Raw genomic sequence first — 20,714 nt, 5'->3', positions numbered from 1 at the left:
TATTTACATATATAGTTTATTTAATACAGAATTCAGAGTTACTCAATTTTTCAGAAGAGTGACATTATTTTTAAAAGTGCGTAATTTATGTGTCCAATAAAAATTCGACAGGGACTGGGTACTGAGCAGTGACGTAAAATGTTAACAATTAAACACTGTAAATAAAGGCATGCAAAGATGTCTAATAAATAAGCCAGTACTTTCAATTATAGCTTTGTACGTACATAATTATAGTATATAGAGTCATTTTTTCTTGAATTAGTAGGGACAGTTAAAATCATTACCTGCATGCAGTGCCCGTACGAGCCCAAAAATTTACCCGGGAAAAACATATTTTACCGCCCCAATTTTACTTTTCTTATTTCTGTGTCGAAATACTATTTTTATTGAAGAGGCAAAAAATGCCGTAATCGTATTTTTCTCCAGTCCAGAAATCAATTATTCGAAATTTTGATTGACTAGAAAATCTACATATTCTAGGTTTTCTCGCTAGATTATCAATGGTTTAGGCCGCTTGATTTCTTTAGAAGCAAATCATGCTGCTTAAAATCTAGGGTTTTCACGTTTAAAATTCTTTGCACATTTGACAAATTTAATTTTTTTCGCAAAAGATAAGCATATCCATTATTTTGTTTTTCAGAATGCTCTAATACGAGCCCGATTCTTGCATTTTAACATTTTTTCATTCACAACACCAATCTCACCATAATTTACCTGGGCACAAGTTAAGCACAAAATCAAAATTTTAGAATAATCGGTTCATGAGTGGCTAATTTTTGAACGATGCTAAATCGATGTTCGGTTGTAATAAAATTTTCACACTACCATTGACCTCATTTAGTTAATGTTGCTTTTTAAAAAATAATTATTTTACTCCAACTTTGCTTAGAGAGTAAAATTTTCTAAATTCCACAAACCGTCGAAATCGGGGGTCAAGCCCAACCCGTTTCTAGGGAAGTTCTTCTTCTGGTACCTTAAGTCGTTGTAAAATTCGAAAAGTTCAAGGTTTTTGAAAACCCGAGGTTTTGCCTGCAAAACAATTAAAGATTGCCTGAATTTTACATGTTAAAGAGTCGCATTGTGAATGGGAAACAAAATTTTAATTTTGGCACTCCTACATATTCTCGTAGAAAGTGGTTCATTTCTGTGTCACAAATATTTCACATGTTAAACTCAAAGTCGGCATTCGAAATAAAAATGGGGATATTCAGGAAAACTACTACCTGCTTTTGTATTTTTAAGAGGATTTGGGGGGTTCTTGAATAAATTAGATTGATACAAGACCTTAGGATTCATGTATATGCCAATGATATGCGAAATTAAAATCCAAATGAAAATGAAAATTCTCAAAATTTCATGCTGAATCTGAACACTTCAATATCATCATTGATTAATATTGAAGCTATATATGGTTTAAAGAAATTTAAATAGTTAAATTTCCTCAAAATCTGAGGAAAATCCCACGAAATAAAAATCCATAAAACCTAATGGTGGGGTGACGCACATAAATACCCTACTTATGGACAACTGAATGATGCCACTCGTTGTTGCAGAATATTCAAAAGATAAAACTTATTTCAATTTACAACGATAATGCCAATAAATTGCTTAACATATCATATAACGTGGCGCCCACTCGGCGCCCCTTGGCGCCTCAGCGCCCCGGGCAACTGCCCGTCCCTCTCACGGGCCCTGCCTGCATGATACATATCTTCATTTTGCATGTTTATGTACATATGTTCATATATTAGTCAGTTCATCGTGTCAAATTTCTTTATACTTTATAGTTTTATTTATTTCTTCGTATCATTCGTTTTCATTTGTACATATGTATGCATAAATTAATCAATTACATCAATTTGCATTAAACTATGCAAGCTTAGGAAATAATTTGCCTAATATCTTGTGTCTTGGTGATTCATTATTTACATATTATAACCTATATTCATATCAAAGAGAGTAAGCAAATATTATGTATTATATCATTAAAATTACTTAAAATCAATGAATAATTTATTACTTGTTACTTACAGGACGATACAAAAATGATGACATATTCCTTCCATACATAATTACCAAGTACGGGTAAATATTCAAGACACATGGGAGGCTAAAGATATTTCTCAAACAAGTTGACAAATTCATAGACAGTTGTACATATTCGTAATTAAGATAGTTAAGATAGATATATACAATCAAATCGTGTTTTTTTCGTGCTCGGATGATTGTCAAGTTTGATAGCTTAAAATTTGCGTAATTTTTTGTACATGAAGAATCCGTAATAATAATGGGGGGTGCATTGGTGGTTTTCGAGATCTGAACCAATATATGCGAATTTTTTGCAAATTTTGATTTTTGTCTCAAATTTTGTATGACGGGAAATAATTTTAAAAATTATTTTGACTAGAATTTGACATCTGCCTCGATTTCACAATTTTCCAAGATATTGAATTTTGCAAAATAATTTCATTTTCCATATTAATTTTCCACGATCGAATTATGGAATTTTGGTTAGCATTTTATGAGTGACGTTTTAAGGTAACTCATAATTTCAAACGACATAGCGTCGATTAAAATTCGAATATGATATTTAAGCTCCCTATTGTGTATTATTTATCTAAAGCCCCGATTTTTCCCTACCGAAATAATACTCGACAAGTTTAATATTGAACGTAAACTTACCACATCCTTGTAACTACTCCTGCCTGTGTAAATTAATTGTAATTAATTAACTGTATGTAATTGTAAAACCAACTGGTCTTATAATAAAAATTAATTAATTAGATGCTTCGGTCAATTCGGCATTATATGTACGAGGGATATGCAGCTTTTGGTATCAATGACCCGTTCAACACTCCCCCAGAGTGGAACTCTTTTTTGGACGAGGAAGGTCAGACCCCGGACTTAAGTTTCCCATTTGCTTGGGAAAAAAGTCTAATTAATTAATTTTTTTATTATCTTGCTTGGAAAAAAAATTATAATTTGCTTACAAAAAAATTGTCGGCATTCTACGAAAAAGTAATACGATCGCACTATTGTCACCAGAAAAATATCCCATCAAATTTCATCTATTCAAAAAGAGTGTTAACTCATCTATCCGGCTGCTCCACAATAGAAGTGAGCAATTCAACCAATTGCTTTTATTACAAAAAAACAGCATAGATTTTACTTTACTAAGGAAATTGGGGATCATAATAAACATGACTCAACATGATGCATGGGCCCAAGAATCATGGGTATCGTCAGGCCCACTATGGGTCGACAATTTCGACCAGCATCAGCAACATTTATCCATTTATGCTTATCGACAACTCTACAATCACCTCCCAGTAAAAACCAATTTTTTACTTTTCCCAACTCGAATGAAAGTTTTATCCGAGAAAAGGGCTTATTTGCTCCTGAAGGCCATCGAGGAAGGAAATATTATAAGCTCCAAAGTCTTTTAGAAGCATTTAAAACGAATATTCAATCAATTGTACTGCTGAGAATGCATCCCACTTTATTTTGGAGTTAAATGGACCCCTACCTGAGGGTTGTTCATATCTATCAATTTTTAACGACACCCATGTACTAACGTTGACCCTGTTAAGCAACTTCTACGCGCAGAGGTACACAAGACGAATGCAATATTGCACACAGCAAAAATTAGATGCACAAGTTCGAAGAGCAGCAATTCACGCAAGCAACTCAACTGCAAATAAGCATAATCGCAACTCAGATTTAACTTAGCTGGATATCGGTAAATGGTGCATAAAATTATTACTACATTATTAGAGCATAAACCAGTCTAAAAGTTAAAATTTGTGGTTTATATATAGATACTGCGGTCCTGGGACAGATTTAGAAAAAATGGATGACCTTGGGGGTCCAATCAATGCCTACGTATCATTAGTACAAATAATACATTGATATTGATGTCAATGCTTAGTAATTGTTTGCAGACTTAGCGTGCCGTGAACATGACAAAGCATACTTGTTCAAAATACAAGTGGAACAGTTGCTGCTTAAAATACGACTAGTTTTTAGGCTTTAGTGCTAAACTTATTTCGTTGAAGATTAGATAAATTTATAATCTATCGTACAGTAATAAATATAGTGTTTTGCGTCATGAACAAAATGACCACCCAATGACAACTTACACATCTTAAAGACATCTTAAGGATCTCCCAATGTCCGCAGAATCGATATCCAAAAGATTTCTTTAAGACGTGTCGCATGTTATATAAGATAGAACAGGTCTAAAAGACATCTTTTGGATATCTATTTTGCGGACATTGGGAGATCCTTAAGATGGTCTTAAGATGTATAAGTCCTCAGGGCAGGATAGAATTATCTGTATGCAAAATCCTATTACCAGATTTGTGAAAAATACAAAAGGTGATTAGACATGGTTTGCACAAATTCACAATTAAATTACGCGATGAGTTTTCGTTGGAGAGATTTCTAACGTTTTTTATGTGAAAGCCCATGTCTCGAACTATAGGTAAACATATTTGGCTTCCGGTGTTGTGCACTCTGGGGCATGAGGCAAGGTCAAATTTGCAGAGGTGTCCTTTTTTAGTTTTCCAAACCAGTGTTCTTATAAAATGGCGTCGAACAAAAGATTTTTTCTGAGGCCCTAGTGCAGAAATCGTCTTTGCGACTATTATCAATAGACTTAGCATGTTTTTCACTATATAAAACCACTTTTGTCTCATGCTTATCTTTTAAGTCCCTTTTCTAGTTTAACTTCATAGTTGTCCTATGGAATGCTCTCACGAACGCAACTCCTCGACTTTTAAGGCCCCCACATTTTAGGACTTTAACACTAAAAATACCAAACGTTGTTTATATCCAAGGTACATATAGTATATTGCACTGTAAGTACTTTTGATAAAATTTTGATAAGTGGTTACACCCCAGGAAATGAGTTTCCATCAAACCCTATAAAATTTTTACAAAAGTTCTCCTCGAAATTGAAGCGGAACTTTAAATTTTTTTTAACTAATCAAAACGCAGTAATTTTATTATTTTGTCACTTGTACCTTGTAGGTAAAATAGTTCTGCAGCAGGGGACACAAAAAACTTATTAAAATTTGTTTTCAAAAAAATTTGACTATTAGTTTTCTATATAAGTTCAAGAGTTTTTTAGGATTCCACGTCAGCTGATTAGCTCGGGTCCTTCTACAAAACTGTTTACTCAAAATCTTCCTGTTTAATTTAATACTACTTAGGACACTTAGAGCTTTGACCTCAATCTTCATTTCACCCGGTCGGTCCGTTTTTAAGGTCAGGAGGTCAATTTCCCGGTGCACGGTCCGATTTATCACTTTTCATGGAAAAGTATCAGCGATGCTGGAGGGCCCACATTATTTTATTCATTACGGATTCTTTCATTATTAGATACAATCATTATCTAGGGTTATAATAATAATAATTTTTCACCTCTGACCTCTTTGGTTATCATGCCACATGAATAATTAAGTTTGGAAAGTATGTTTTTGCCACATTCCAACTCTGGGGGCTCTGGAGGGGACATTTGTGAAGCTATCGCCTTAAAAATTTAGAGATATCTTTTTGAGAGTATTATCTTGCTTGTCTATCAAAATCAACTCAAAATTCGAATTTGCACCAATTTGAGATATTCAAGCGCAAAGTCGTGAAAACCATGTCTAATCGCCTTTTGTAATTCTACCCCTTAAATCTAAGGGTCCGCTTGGCTAGAAATATGTACATACATACAGGTGGGATATATGTATTAATGGAAATATGCCATCTATATACTCTTCTTCTGTACGTGATATGTATTACTGAAATATTTGGTAAAATATGTAAGTAATAAGTATAAAGTAAGTATAGAATTTAAAGATTTATATGTCTTGAATTAATCAAAGATGGCTTCGTTAAGAAAAAGACAAGGACCACGCTGGATGGATTTAAACTAATTGTGATGAAATGACCAAAGAATAAATTATGTCGGTTTTCAATTCCAATAGTTAATTCAATCAGAAATATATAACTGAACCACAATTCGGAAGATATGTATATATGAAACGTCAAAGAACAGAATAATGCATTGAAAAACATGCACTCTAAGAAAACCGGTAACTAAGTTATTACCAGGCGGAGTATCTATGTGACTCTACCTCGTGGTAATTAATTTATTATTGAATGGTATACATTTTGTTACCAAACCGGTAACAACCCCGGCCTCGAAATTTAGAAAATATTACCAGTTGGTAACTAATTTTCTACCACTCAATAATAAATAAATTACAATGCGGTAGAGTCACATATATACTCCGCCTGGTAATAACTTAGTTACCGGTTTTTTGAGAGTGTAGCAGGTAGCTGCTTTTATATATGTGTGCACCCATGTGGGAATATTATCCCTACGGAGTAATTTTAACTCACAAGACCTCCCTTGCAGAATTACATTAAACGAAATAGAAAAATTCTTTCTTATATATGTAAATTAACACTTTCGGTCAAGCTCGGCTAAATCATTTATACATTTTAAATTGTTATCCGGAATTCGTGGATAACATAAAGATGATATAAAGCAGATGATATAAAGCAATGTACACTGCGACTCATAAAACAAGGACACCTATCATTTTCCCCAATTTCTCAAAGGGCTTTCAAAATATTTATGTTTCTTTCGCCATTAAATACTACGGGGCCTAGTAGCCTTGTCGCAAATTTTCACCTTTCTTCATAATCAGACAACTTGGGAATCCACAAAAACACGAAATTCAAGTGGCTCATAAAACAAGGACAGGTCCCAAAAGATCGATTGTTTTTTATTAAACTGGGCAAGAATAATTTGAATCTAAGTAAGAAATTGTATCATCAGGACTGTTATGATATTTTGGTCAGTAGCTGAGGTAAATTAGTTTTTTTTCTGCAGATACGCCATAGTGAGGTATAAATTCCTGGCCATCTGGCAAAGGGGCAGGGTAAAAGCTCTACTTTCAGATCGGTGAAACATTTCAAAAATTGATAAGCACCAAATTGACTGACGATATTCGATAACAACGTTCAAGCCCAATGGGACCACTTCCGGTGAAATAAACAAGCGAGAAGGCTAGCCTCATATGGTAAGGAGACAAAAATTCATCATTTTCCTTCGCTCAAGCAACTCCAGCATGAGTGCAAACCAGATTGAAGCGGTTCACGAGCTACTTTATTCAAAATCAACGATAAATGAAGTCAGGTCTGCTTTATCCACCGTCCGAAACAGGAAAATGAAGATGAGTCGTGTATTCTCCCAGAAACACAAAAATGCTCGATTGCAATGGGTAAAATATCGAACCATGTGGACCTCTATGTCGGGGAACTCCGTATTTAGAGCCGAAAACGATTTACATTGGATGACCCTGATAGGCACAAGTATTGTTTTCATGATTTTGGGAAAGAAAACTTAACTTTACCCACAAACAAAGCGGGGAAGATGGTGTCATGATCTGGGTGTTCATCGATCGTGGGATGAGGTCCGAAATCGTGTTTGGTCCGACTCCATTGACCTAACACGGTTCTCAAAACAATTCAGGAGAGCATTTACTTCCTCGGAAACCAAGATTCGGAAGAAAAAGCGGCTGTCTCAACAAGATAATACCCTATAATATGCACCCTGGTGGTCAATGAAATGGTTCCAGGACAATAACATCGACATTCTGCTTTAGCCATTGGGATGGTTGGATCTTAATCCGATTGAAAATATTCGGGGATATTTATTGCATCAAGTTTATGCTAATAGTCGACAGTATTCAACAGTTTTTGAACGAGAACAAGGAATCATTGATGCATGAGATTAAATGCCATTCATTGTTGTCAATAAGCACGTGGAACAAATGAAAAGTCGATTTTCTTCTGTTATCAATAAAGCGGGTAGTTGTACTAATCCTAAGTATTGTTGCGAAAAAGAATTGGCAAAGTACAAAATAACAGGTTCAAAAGAAAAAGATTGCAAACCTGTCCTTGTTTTACGAGCCACCTGATTTTGACATATTGTTAGATAACTTCTCCGCCCCAGCATAAATTTTAACGAAAATTTGCGACAAGACTACTTGGCCCCGTAGTAATTAATGGTGAAAGAAACCTATAAATATTTTGAAGGTTCTTCGAGATATTAGAGAAAATGATAGGTGTCCTTGTTTTATGAGTCGCAGTGTATGCGATTTTTTGTGGATAAAGCAAACAGAAGGGACGTTTTTGGCAATATTATGAACTAGCGTATAGGCCCGTCTCCCGCTGGGCGAGAGCTCATTTGACTTTCGCGAAAATTAAGTCGGATTGTTCATAACTCCAGCGAATCATTTTTTACTATATAATTAGCTAGAAATGCCTGTTGGCGAGGGAAGTGAAACTTTCTCCATTTTTACTTCCGTCACGGAAAATTACTTTCACTTCCGTTGCGGACAAACATTTTCAGCTTATAATATAGATAACTCTGAAAAATAAGCGAGAATGATAACTAACTGATTTGCTTCGCGGTTATTATATTACTACGCATTTATAAGGTATAATTATTCATTTGATCAAGTTATTGTGTCAGGGTACGATTCTGAAAATCCAATTTATTGATTCCAACAATATTATTTATTGGCGATTAATTTTTAAGCAAATCAGCTTCTGTACTCTTAAAAATCCCGTGTTAACCGTCGCCGCGCGGTGCGCATGTGACTTCACTAATGGCGATAATATTGTTCACCGCATGATGATATGTATATAAGTCTTGTCCGCATGACAAATTGTAACTGTTAATTTGTTCACCGTTAATAGTAACAAGAAAGATTATCACCGAGCGGTGAAGTAACGTACACACCGTTCGGTTACAATTAAACACGGGCTTTTAAGAGTGCATGATATATATATTTAAATAAATACTTGTGCCACGTATGTATGTATACAGGGCTCAAAAACTGACAATCCAACATATGATTTTGAATATTCCACGCTTTAGAGTTTCTACATTTGCCATTTAAGGCTTAAATAGTTGCCTATTTTTTACGTGTTTTCTCTTAAGTGGTTTCAAATTACTGTAAAAAAAGTACGGGTTTTGACATGTAGAAGAAATTTAAAAGTTTTTTTTAGAATTTTTTCAACAATTTCCTACCCTATAATTTACACTTTTCGAAAATTATGTTATTTATCCAAGCTTTGCACATCAGTAATTGAATATGCAAGTTGAAAGTGTAAAAATTGTCAACCCATTCAAAATCAATCAATACATGAGCACCTAAATTAAATATATCAATTGACTAATCAAGAAAATTTGTATCATCGATTTCCCCCGATCCCGTTAATACTTAAAATCTACATTATAAGCTGGAAATGTCTGTTGGCAACGGAAGTGAAAGTTATTTTCCGTGACGGAAGTGAAAGCAGGGAAAGTTAAATTTCAAATGGCGCGAAAATTCAAAATAAATTAAATTCAAAAAATTAAATGCCAGAACCTGCGGTACTCTTTGTGGCTTATTTATGTGGGGGTAGTGGTTATCTGAGGGTGGGTGGTTATCTAGGGATGGTGGTTATCCGGGGGTGGGTGGTTGTCTGGAGTGGGTGGTTATCTGAGGGTGCGTGGTTATCTGCGGGTGGTGGTTATCTGGGGGTAGGTGGTTATCTGGGGGTGGGTGGTTATCTAGGAAAGGTGGTTATCTGGGGGTGGGTGGTTGTCTGTGGGTGGTAGGTAATCTGATGGTGTCAGGGCCAAGGTGTCAAATTCCACTATCATTGGTGGTACAAGACTTCAGGTGGCCAGGCGGGTCGCCCTCAGCCGCGACGAGCCACGGGAGTAAACCCCATTACGGATGAGAATTGGTGGTCTTGGTGGGCGAGTCGCCCTCAGCCACGACCAGCCACGGGACTAAACCCCATAACGTCTGAGCATTGGTGGTACAAGATTTCAGGTGACCAGATGGGCCGCCCGGGCGAATGTCCAAAATCCAAGTTTTTGACATGGAATGGCTGCAAAATAGGCCTGATAATTCCCGATAAATAGAAATTGACTAGCTAGGATCGTTAAAGCTTCAATTTTCATTATGGCGGGAAAGCTTACTAACATTAGTGAGGTTTTATTGCAAAATATGTCCAAAATTAATTTTAAATTAAATTACAGAACGTGTGGTACTCTCTGTGGTTATTTATCCGGGGGTAGTGGTTATTTAGGGGTGGTGGTTTTCTGGGGGTGGAGGTTTTCTGGGGGTGGTGGTTATTTAGGCAAGTCGGTTATCTAGGGGTGGTGGGTTATCTGGGGGTTAGTGAGAGTACACGGCCCGGCCCTCCTCAGCCCAGCCCAATCTCATCTCATAGTTAATGAGTAGTACACGGCCGCGGCCCGGCTCGGCTCGCCCCAGTCCAATCTCACCCACAGAATTATACTACTATATCTAGAAGACGTACTGGACGAGCGATAGTAGCCACCTTATGAGCGCCCGTCGTGGTCCTCAACCCAACTAAATAATACACTGGTGTATTGCACACCAGGGCCACGGGTTGTTGTCTCGAGCAATTTAATACACAGATGGGTATGTGCACCACCGTCGCTCCAGTTCAGGCACAACTAATTCTCTCCAATCTAAACTAAAGACAGGCCCCTTGATCTCACCTCATAGTTAATGAGTAGTACACGGCCGCGGCCCACTATCATATCGACGATATGTCTATTCATAGCGACGATTGCCGATATGCTGCTTGCGCAACGGACAAATTTCTTTCACCTCCGTTGGCATCAAATAGTTTCAGTTATTAAATATCTACAAAAGATTTCGTTTGTGGAATTTTGAAAATAAAATCAACTCGCGCCCGGCATGAGACGGGCTTATACGCTAGTTAAAAAAATAAAATTATTCCAAATTTTTATATTCTGCAAAAAAATGCACAATTACACACAATTTCATAGCTACATACGCTGCGTAGCTATGAAAAGGTCTGTTTTTTAAGTTAAAAGTTCTATGTAGCGGTATGATATCTCTAAAAAAATGCCCACCTTGGAAAAAATCAGTGGCTGCGCCTTTGGATCCTATACAGAAGGGAAACCTGAATCGACCATTGTGTGATGTTTGAATTGATTATCAATTTTGTCAAATTATACTATATATATTTCATTTTAGACCAAATTTGAAGAAATGGTAACTAAAACCCTAACTAACGACCATGCAAACTTGTTACGAACAATACCATCGTTCAAATAAGACATAATATTCCAGTATTGCATTTTGGACTTTTTTGAAATCATCTCCTGTAAATATACATTTTTTACACGGACAATTACTATCTAGGACAAACACCATAAACACCTTAGATAGAAAAGCTTTAATCGGTCGAATTTGTTGCTTATCGTAAACACATGCCTAAGTACATACGAATTAAACATCTCTTCATTTATAAGCGACCATCACAATGCATGGATTTAATAGAAACTACATATCTGAACGACCTTCCTAACAAATCGGCCAAAGTTATTATCACTTCTGTTGATACTTTTTAAGTTTATGTAATTGAATTGAAGTATATTTATTCAATACTAGATATTATTATTATTCAGCACTTTGTGAAATCGAAGGCACTAAATCGGCCGACAAACGCGCAGCAATTGTAACAGTCGACTGGGAGGCTGGGCCTTCTGGTTGATCATTTAGCATTCTCTGCAAGACTTCATTAGCCTTCAGTTCTATTCACCCAAATTGTCTGCGAAGCGGTGCGCAATTCATTCCGAACTTTATTCAAGTTACGTATACCGGTCTGGCCAGAAGGAACACATTTAATTGGCCACAGTATGGGCTCGATCGTAATGTCACATGCTTGACCTACTGTTCACGGCCCTTCTTTTTAAAAATCATTTGGCAGGTACTGTTACACAATTAATATTGACTTGCTCATCCCTACATGTGTAGAAATTCGTTATTAATATATTTTTGTGTAGGTCTGAACTCGGAATTTATTTGTATTACACATCCTAAGATAACCGATCCCTATTCGTTGTCAGATACCTCATAAAGCTTATAATATTCATCCGGTACTTTTGTTGGATGCCAAAGCCAGATTAAAATTTCATACAATAAAATAATTGTACGGGAACTATCCGCCTTTGCACACTTTTCTTAAGGAAGAAAGGGTGGTTTATCGTCGCAACTAGATAGGTAGATATCACGAATTAAACAGTTAAAAACGTGGGGATAGAGACTCACAATGAATATACCAGATCATTCCGAGTCAAAATCAGATCTATTTTGTTTAAAATAATTATATACACAGAAAATATCTCTTACATAAATCAGATATTATTACTTTCATGGTTATCATCGGATAAATGAAAATATGTAACATAATTAATAACTAATACCCGAAATATGTATGAGTGTCTGTGGATTAGAACTTTTTAGTATTTGCAAAACTTAATTCAACACTTTTACAAGTGATCACACATTTTTGGATCTGTTCAACATAACTTGCAATCTTAACACAACAAATCGTTTGGAATCCTAATCCTGGAGCGGAGGGAATCCACTTAATAGGTCATAGCCTAGGATCTATCACTGGCTAAACCTTTCTTCGGTGTACTCCTTTTGAAAATTAGAAGAAATTGTTGGATAGGTAGTACTAAACAATTAATACTGGACCTAAAATGTATGGAAATTTCCATATTTTTCACGAAAATGAATTTTTGTTCAAGTTACACCGGTCAGAAGGAATACATTTAATCGGACACAGATCGATTACAAAGCCTTACGCTTGAAGTAAAATTTCAACGCATGACACGACCCGCACGTGACTTCCTTCGGAAATTAAAATAAATCGTTTGACAGGTGCTATTATACATACATTTAATATTGACCTAAATATTTGTAGAAAATCTGTATTCTTAACTTTGTTGAGTTCTGAACTCTCCAATTTTAATACGTTCTAAGATGGAAGAAAGTATGTACCTAAAACTAATGCACCTATTTAGGTAGGTAGGTAGTTCCTACTTTGCCCTCCATCTCGTGATAAAAACAAGAAAATGTTAGCAATTTTAAGTAAATAATCCTATTCGTTTAACATTCGCTAACCAATTCATTCAAAGTTAAGCACATTATTCTACTCGTGGTAGATAAAATTAGTGGAGATACTAAACGACATAAGTAGGTCCCATAGTTTCATAATTATTTCAGGAATTGTGTTGATCGAAATTAGAAATTTCTCCAAAAACACATCCAAATTCATAATGCCTTGCTTAAGCATGAAGCACGCCCTAGCCCTTGAGAGAAACGTTAGGGCGGACGGAGTTCACTTCATTGGACACAGCTTAGGATCCATCATTATGTCTAACCTCCTTTTCAGTGTACTCCCTTTGAAAATTAAACAAATTGTCGGTCAGGTACTATTATACAATTAATAGTGGACCCGAAAATGTATGGAAATTTCCGTTCTCATATTTTTTGTGCAACTCAGGACTCGCCGGTTATTTTATGTCGAAGTGAAAAACCTGGTTCATTAATTAAGGTTGATGTGCCTCACATGCAAATAAATGCAATTAGAAGCTCTTCATTTTTCCCGCAAAGGAATCACCTCGAACGCTATCTTTTGCATTTAAAAGGATGACCAACAACATTCCTCTTCGAGTAGTAAAAACTTAAAAAATTTATGGTAAATTTTTAAACTGGGACAAATCCCCAGCTAATTGGACCAACGATGACGAGGCGATTAAAATAATAGGAAGTGTTGACCATTCCGAACTTCATGGAGCTCCTGTAAGTCCCTCAAAATCAAAACCTTTTACCCCGAACCAAACTAAATTCTGCAAAACAATGTCAAAAGAATATTTGTGGTCCCATGGGTCTTGGCCTTGGAACTGGTACATACATAGTTCTTCGAACATTTTGAATTTGTATAACTTGACTTAACAATTATCAAGTTATAACAATATGTACAAAGAAGTCTGGTAAGAAGTCAAACAGCACATATTTTGTAGGACGAGTTGCGAACGATGTCGCTGTAAACAAACACAAATGTGATTTAGGACCAAATGGTTCAGCTATCATAGAAGATCACGTGCTCGATAAGTTAATTGAAGGATTGGTGGTAACAAAGGTTACACAGTTCTTTCAGAAAAGTAACGAGAGATGATAACATTGATAACCTGTCGATCCCTTTGTAACTTGAATTTGATGTGAAAGCTTGAAACAAAATCTTCACCTCAAAGAAGCAACCGGACTCTTCATAGCCCTAAAATTTATCGTCAAAATGTATACTTCAAGAAATTTAATCTTTTAAAATATTCTGAAGAATACGTTTCGTCAGTATCTTTCTATCAAGAGCCATTGTAGAACTAAAACCCTTGGTGTATTCTAGAGACTATTGTGTTCTATAGTTTTGTGCAACTACTGTGATGGAATGTAGATCTGAAGAATACACCTCTTCAAAGTAACTACCTTATCCTAAAACGGGTGCTGCATCATCCCTTTTAAATTCAATACTCTGGTCAGGCCCAATGCAATGCACGTTTTTCGTGATACTAAATGATGAAAATCACCGAAAAGAGTCAGAACGCCGATAACTCACTGGTTTAATCCAGTCACAATATAAGTACCCTTGGGTAATTTTCGAACATTAATTTGCGATCATTTAACAGCCCGTCTTAAACCCTTTGATAACATGATACATACCTATGATGATGAATTTAGTAGAAAACAATAATCTATTCTTTCTTCAGTTATGAGAATACTCATATATACGACCATTCAACATTAAAGTACATACTGCTGTGCTTACTTGGAATTCACATTGTGTTAAACTTGGTTGCAACGTTCAAAACCTTGGATAATTGGAATATTTTGGCTAATTCCATATGTAAATACAGCATTTGGGGTTCAAGAAGTTTGTAACTTTTTAAATATTTCAACCTAAGCCTGGGTGACAATTAAGTCCTAAAGGAAGAAGCGAGATGCGTCCCTGAGGCTATGCTGGAAGACTTTCCTTGCCTAAAAATATGGGCCAAGTGTTGTCTCCATCTAGTGCAGATTACCGCACACGAAATCGTCTACTTATGTATATGTCTAGAAGTTGCTGGTGAGTTTGAAAGCAAGTACAAGGTTGCAATCTGTCAAGTCTGGTATGGGAAAGTATGACCCAATTATGTGTAAGATTTAGGTTATGAGCCGGCGCCAACCGCGGCGTGGGGATGGAGGGCAGAGAAAGCGAGGATAGGCCTTGAGGGACCGTGAGATGGCCAAATCTACGAAACGGTGGCGGCCCATCGATTAGGAGGAATGTTAGCCCTTGTATAATGAAAAAATGGATTTCGCCACGAGGATAAAGTTACCACAGGTAGTGAAAGTATACGACTGGATAGTAGATTAGTGTTAAGCTAAACATGAGGCGAGAGAGATTTTATGAATACTTACAATGCGATGGTGTGAAGTGTAACCCTCCGGTTTTGGTTGCAATTTTGAAATTATTTGGTCTAAGTCAATACAACCCATGTTTCCTCAGATAGTTTGTGCGTTGGTCACAATTTGTCAAAATATTTGAGGTCAAAGTTGAAAAACGAACGATTTTTACCAGGCGGAATAAGCAAACTCAACTTCCATTCTCTACCCGAACTAAAAATTGGTTCGGTTTTCAACTTCGACCTCAAATATTTTGACAAATTGTGACCATCGCACAAACCGCCTGAAGAAATGTTGGTTGTATTGACATGGACCACACAATTTCGTAATTTCAACCAAATCGGAAGTTTACACCTCACACCATCGCATTGTTAGTATAGGGGTCTCCCAACGTATGCTCACAGATTTGGAAGAAACTAGAGTCAGTCGATCACAAATATGAATAGTATGAAATTTGCAAATGGAACTATCTACGAATGCGCAGGTTTGGGGGAGATATTTGCATCCACGGCTGGAAAAATGCGCAGCAAATTTGGAAAATGAATAATTTGCCGGCCTTGGGGGTGCGTTCTCTCCTCTTTTATATAAATAGCTCCACTAAACTTGAGCATTGGCAGATAGTTCCATTTGCAAATACCATACTAATTATATTTGTTACCGACTGCCGCTATTTTCGTCCAAATCTGTGAGCATACGTTGAGAAACCTCCATTCTTAGTAAATATGTGTAGTGCATTTTAATAATAACGGGGGAACGTAGGAGGGAGAAAGCAATAAAGTTAATGTCGTGTTGTCAAGTCAAAACATGCGTACACGCAACATTTCATATGTGATTATGCATAAATGTGGTTCAGAGGAAAAGAAAATTTTGTTTAAGGCCTGGCGGCTCTAGTTGCATAGTAATGGTCTAATAGATAATTAGATAAACCTACGAGAAAGTGGCGAATTTGTGCATGCATAGAGTGGGGTTCAAAGAATCTTGCCGATTGCGACAGATTTTTCGCCAATATTGCAATGCTATGCCTAGACAAAATCAAACTTATCCTTAACGGTGTTATAGCATATACTCCTGGATAGTTTCTAATACAAACGACCTCTTTTCGTAATCTATTTAGATCTAGCCTAAATTGTGTGGAACGAGGAGTTACTCTGAAGAATACATCTTTTCAAAGTAACTTATTATTAACGGATTCCGTTCAACTTAAACGCATGACGTATCCGTTTTAGATCTCAACTAACCCCACGACCGTTTTTAATGACAGGCTAATACATGTAACGCAAATCGACCTAAATACCGGAAGTAGGCACATAGCCATTTATTATTAATGGACACCATCCATTACTAAATAAGTGTCGTTTACAAGTTGCATCAAATATTCTCGTTCCCGAGTATTTTCAAATTGTTATAATCAAACTTGTAACCAACGCCTTAATATTTATAAATTGTAAATTATAAATCGCTTTCCTATAATCCCATCGAATAATAATCTCAATCCATTGCAAAACATGCATCTATACCTCTTTTCATTCGTTCTTCGAAGTATTATTTCCAGTCATATTAACCTAAATTTTGTCGAGTTTTACTCAAAAATTTAATGTCTGAAGATCACTAAAAAAAACTCGCACGTTTTGGTTTATATCTCACAGAGTGCTGCCTAAGATGAAAATATTAAGCTATTACCCGTCAACATTGTGAAGGTGTCGTTGTACTGATTACAGGATATTTTCAAAAATGACAACCAAATTATGCTTGTGAGTTTTAAATAAAGCTTCATCGATTTGTTGCCCAGTGGAAGGTGTTCATAAATTATGTGCCGAAACAATGGCGATTTTCTAGACTTACTTAACATGTCACACGAGATCATTGAAGCCTAAAACCCACCATCTCTCTCTCCCCTTGGGTTACATAATTTATGGACGTCCCCTTATTCCGCTTAAAGTAGAAACTATTATTCAAAACCCTGTTGTCAAAGCAATCCTACAATGCTAATTTATGCTAAGTAACCTAATTAAAACTAAATATCACACGATAAAGCATTATAGAATTAATACGAACAAGTTCCGGTTGAATATTGTCCCATTGATTTCTTTGGCACGATCCCCCATTTGTATTCCGAAATGAAATTACTTTTCAGGTACAATTGGAATCTATTTAGGTGTGTAGAAAAGATACTACATTAATTACTAATCATTTTCAAAATTATATATTTATAACGATTGAATATTTTTTAAAGTTTATTTATGCTTACCGAAATTAATTAGCGTATAAATTTAATAGTCACACCGACTTGAATCAAAATTTTATAATCCAATTTCCAATTAATAATCCAAAATTTATAACGGATTCATCGCCGAGCGTATCATCTCATAAAATTTTTTGAACACTACACAACCAATTTTTTACTAATTAATTTTTGTAGTTTAGATATTTTCATAGATTTCATAAAATTCAAATTTTCATAAAAATTGTGTACCTCCAATTTAAACATATTTGTAATTAATTTCTGAATCCGGGCTTTACAAACGTCGCAAGTAAGTTTATCTTAATCCTGGAAGAAAAACGCATAAATTGTAAATATTATGCATTTCAACAATTACAACTAATTTTTTATATATTTTAATAATATAAAAGTTGTAGTTACCTTTTAGGCAGCCAAGTATATTTAACACATCCGAATACAGGCTCAATAATTAGAAAGTGGATCATTTTATCCATTTCAGATCCACCTAAATTATTCCAAAACACGACCAAAATATTGCTTAATTATACGCTACACTAACTAGCAAAAAATAAATACAGGTTTGAATAAACTGCAAAAATTAAATTCGAACTTCTTACCAGAAAAATAAGAATGTATTAGCCTGATTTCTCCATTCTCCAGTTACCCACCCCAACCTCATCCCCCCACTTTGTCACAACTTTATAAAAACTTTACATTTTTCAACAGAGTTAAGTTACATCACGACAAAAGCGAGGATGCAAGAGAAATGAGTGTTGCGAATCATCATATGAAAGTAGGTTAGATTACTGCAAATTTGCAGATTTAGCATAGGGGCCGTACATAAAGTATGTGATCGATAGTCAAAAAATGTTGACCCCTATCCCATTACTAAATCTAACCTTTATTCCCCATGTTATAAATGAAAGGATGGCTTGACCCATACATATCCCCTTCAATCGGTAACATGCCTTCTGCACAGTCCCGCAGCCACCAGTCGAGCAAAGTTTTTGCACACAGCGAGAGGATGGTAAATAAACAAATATGTACACTTTACGCCAAAAACTTTGCCACAGCATGGTTATTTTATTTATCGCGTAGGGGGAACGTTCATTATGGACGAGGTCAATTGTATTTATGGGTCCTTATGTACATACTTACGTCATCTCACTCACGTATTAAAATCAAGGGTAATATTTTCAGAAATCTATTTTTGCTGACGTTCAGTGTGCATGACTTATGTATACAAATGTTTCACCAGTTTCTACCCTTTTCGTTGCATGATTTCTTTGTAATGACATATGTAAAGTAAACATGCCAAGTGAAATGTTATAAGTAGGACATGCAAACACGATAACAACAACGAAATCCAGTAACCCTTATAAATCTGATCACAATATAAACTTATATTACCCCCTTGTCGAGTTCCATAAATATCTGTTACACGTTTGTCGTATCACCGAGAGAATTTAATTCTCAAAATAAGATATTATTTTTAAGAGTGTTGTATAAGGCATGGCTTTAAATTTATTTTATGATTATTAAAAACCTTACTTCGCCAGATTCACTGAGGGCAAACGAGCTGCTTGAACTGCACGAAATTTGCTTCACTTTAATATTCCCAAGATTAGTGGTACACTCCAAGAAACCCGGTAACTAAGTTGTTACCAGCAGAGATGTTCACATTCATGAATTTAAGGTTGTGAAGGAATATTCATTCTTATATTCACCAATGTTAAATTCATGAATGTGAACAGGTCTCCAACCGAAACTTGGCCAATTTGAACGTTTGAATCGAATTTAATTACTTAACAGAAATTTTCTAATTTTCGTAATTCATTTAAGCCACGCGTAATAACAAAATAACAATTTGACTGTGAAAAATCAAAATCCTCATATTATACATACGTATTAATATTGCTATGGACTGGTCATTGATTGAAAGTGTCAAGTTATTTTGACCTGCAAAAAATGATTGCAGGAATCAAATGTTGAAACTTTTGTGCAATACTGACGATGACCAGACCGAAGTTTGTTGATCCTTCATTGGTCCAAATACACCTTCCCTACTTGTGGAAAGAACGCTTTGTCCCACACCTCTCATGAGCGGTTTGCCACTCGTTTCACCAACTTCTTGTTCAAAATATAAGGAGAGAGATGCTCGACTGTTGGAGTATTTTCAGCTACTGATTTATTAAACGTAGCTCATTGTCATACATATAAGATCATCATCTAAGTCATTCAACTTTTCATGCATGCATTTATCCACCCATAATATTAGGTGGTCAAGTATGTGCAATGATGCACATTTAGCGACATAATTCATATTATAACATACACAATCAGGGTTATTTTCAACACTCCCTTTAACAATTATTTACGTATGAATAATAATATGATTGCTTGGTCCATTGATCTCCTTGAGAGGCTGCTCCTCAGTTTGGCGTTGAATCCGTTTAGGACACATATTGCATTTCTTGACAAGAAATACTATTGCACACAGAAAAACTACTAGTGAAAATAATATCCCTAAAATTAACACTGTTATTTCTGATGCTGTCCAATTGTCATCGCTGAATGAGAACACCTGCAGATTCCTGGCTTCTTTTTGAATCCGTTCGTCATTTGTGTTCCAGATTTCATTTAAGTCTTCACTTAAATGACTCCAATTGACTCGCGGATTCAAGTGCCAGTTTACGAGTTCAGAAAAAAGAGGATCTTCTCGCTCTTTATAGACGACACGTAATATATTTCCCTTGAATTCAACCTCGTTCAGAGTGAATGTCAAAGATAATGGCAATGTGAATACTTTGTCTGGACATTTTACTCTCCTCTTGCCCACCAAGTACTCTCCTCCTGGACAATATACATGATAAAGACTGTCAAGTATTTTTACTTGTACAAACTCTTTTTCATCTCCAATTGCCGAAATCTGACACTTCTCAATCTTATAGAGTTTTCCTCCGTTTGAGAAGGACGATTCATTTCGACACTTGTTTGAAGTCGTCATTTCAATGTTGTTGTGAGCTTTTTCATAATAAGTCTCATACACACATTCTTCTCCCACATGCAATGTGGCAACAGTCGGGCCTGAGTATTCCATACGACAGGTTAAATTATCTCGTTTCAACATTAAGAAAAACGGA

The 20,714-nt window shown here is 35.8% G+C and overlaps 1 long non-coding RNA gene across 2 annotated transcripts; it reads right to left on the bottom strand.

Annotated features, from left to right (window-relative positions):
• Positions 1–1,764: 1,764 nt before the first annotated feature.
• LOC110859002 lies at positions 1,765–18,320 on the bottom strand. 2 transcript variants are annotated; one of them, XR_004836895.1, is made up of 6 exons: positions 18,189–18,320; positions 17,992–18,076; positions 17,824–17,898; positions 17,599–17,752; positions 17,406–17,497; positions 1,765–2,705 (listed from the first exon to the last, which is right to left on the bottom strand). It is a non-coding gene; the product is annotated as an uncharacterized LOC110859002 (long non-coding RNA). The 2 variants fall into 2 exon arrangements; XR_002548803.2 differs by having other exon boundaries at positions 17,599–17,733.
• Between the last annotated feature and the right edge of the window lie 2,394 nt (positions 18,321–20,714).

Source organism: Folsomia candida, unplaced genomic scaffold (assembly GCF_002217175.1).
Source record: "Folsomia candida strain VU population unplaced genomic scaffold, ASM221717v1 Fcan01_Sc023, whole genome shotgun sequence".
Lineage (NCBI taxonomy): Eukaryota > Metazoa > Arthropoda > Collembola > Entomobryomorpha > Isotomidae > Folsomia > Folsomia candida.
Note: the sequence above shows the minus strand (reverse complement) of the source record. Positions and strands in the feature narration are given on the sequence as shown.